The following is a 2161-nucleotide window of genomic DNA, read 5'->3' on the forward strand; positions in this document are numbered from 1 at the left end:
GAATTTCCTTCTTGCTATCTGACTTCCAATTCCTTTTTGGCTGACTAGGAGTCCTCCACACAAGCACTTCGGCAGAAAGCTCCAATTCTTGGGCCCTTGGATCGGCGGGGACCACGAAACTAGCGAAAGGCATTTGATCATTTGGGCTCTTAAAAGAAAGAAACGTACAGAGGCTTGAAACAAGAAGAATTCGGCAGAGCTCCAATTCTTTTGGCTCTTTGACTCCTTATTCATGGGGACCACCGGAGAGAGCATTAGTCATCTTTCTTTTGGCCTTTTAAGGGGACACTCGTACAGGAGTTCGGGAGGAAGAGTTTAGCATAGTTTTAGTTTGAGTTTCTTTTCTTTCTCTTTTAACGGATTCCAGGTGTTCGATAAAATTTTCCAATGGAAAAAATACCTTTTACTCTTGCCTTCTAGTGAAAAACGGAATACCTTTGCACTCAATTAATTCGCGTGGTGATTTAATTATGCGGTGTGGCTAAACTCTTCATCTAATCAAGGATCAACTCGACGGCGCAATCCCAAATATCTGTGAGATCTAATTAGTTTTCACGCGTTCCTTAATTTGTTAATATTTGCACGTTATCTATTTGAATTGTTGTGGGATTATTTTGTTAATTGGATGTCAAGGGCCCGATGTTCAATGCAACTTATTAATCTCTTGCCAAATTAGTCAATTAAATTCGTAATTGTTTGATTGATTAATATTAGTGACAACTGGAGTGTTTACACACTAGGAGAACGTGCAATCTAATTTAAATAACCCTCGTAGCGTGTTATTGATTGGGGTTAGGTTTTTCTAGTTATTAATGCAATTGGAAAATTAATTCCTACGGTCGTACCTAAAAGTATTTTCTGATTAGGGGTAATCAATGGTCGTACTTTGGTTGTCAATAAATTAAGGAAAAATTGGTCGTTAGAGTTCGTCAGCGGGTATAACTAGCCTATTAATAAATTAAATGAACCTCCCTTGCATCAATGATCGGGTAAGTGAACTATGTATGAGTAGTTGTATCCTTGGCTAGGATTTATCTATTCCTGGTTTAATTCTTGCTATATTTGTGCTAGTTAATTATTTATTTGTAGTTGAATTGCTTAATTGTTTGTAGTTTCACTCTGACAAAATCCCCCTTTACCAATTGGAATTTTAAAGAGACAAATAGCCTCACTTCCTGAGGAGACGACCCTACTTGCCACTGTCTACTATTTAGAAGATTTTGTCAACTAATTAATTCTAGTATATCGGATTAAGCAAACTCTTCGGGAACAAGGTGAATCAAGTAACTCATTGCACACTTAGAGTCCCTGCTCCAGTACCTGGGATTAATTATTGCCTGCATTTAGTGGTAGTTAGGTTTTTATTATTATTGCACAGATTCGACACCTGTCAACTAGTGCCATATGTACATGTTGGAAGCTCAAGGCTTTTGAGATCTGTGTATATTTATAAAACAAACCGGTCATGCCTTGTTAAACATCTTCTTCGAAAGTGAAATTTTTTTTGAACATTGTCACGAACTGAATTTTCTATTCTTCCTCCGTTTATATTGCTCATTGAAAATTGGATTTAGACAAAAAGACAAAGAAAGAATTATAGACCCCTTCTTTACTCTTTGGCTATGTCTTGAATAAAAAATATTGGAAAAATTGTTCAAAATGACTTTCACATTTTGCCAAATGAATTTTTTCATCTTTCATTTTTAAAATAATAAATTTGTGTCCCTTACAAAATCAAGTCAATAAAATTAATTTGGTCTCAACTTAGATTTTCGACAATTTTTTACCTTGAATTTATCATTTGACCCACACATGATCTTTTTTTTCTGAGGGGCAAAAAGGTAAGATCTCATTTATAGTTAACAAAAAAATGATCGATATTCACTTTTATCCCTAAAAAAGTAAGAGCTGACTTGAACCTTATTTATTTTTTCTTCTAAAAAAGTGGGATCTAACATAATTTATATACATTTTTGCCACTAAAAAAGTGGGCTCTAATCTTTTGTATCCTAAAAATAACTACATGTGAGTCATATGATAATTTCAAACTAAAAAGTAGTTGAAAACTTAGGTTGGGATCAAATTTTATTAATTTAAATTTGTAAGGAATATAAAATTAACATTTTAAAAATGGGAGATGAAAAAAAGGTTTTTCTAACGG

The sequence above is a fragment of the Coffea arabica genome, chromosome 6e (assembly GCF_036785885.1).
Source record: "Coffea arabica cultivar ET-39 chromosome 6e, Coffea Arabica ET-39 HiFi, whole genome shotgun sequence".
NCBI lineage: Eukaryota > Viridiplantae > Streptophyta > Magnoliopsida > Gentianales > Rubiaceae > Coffea > Coffea arabica.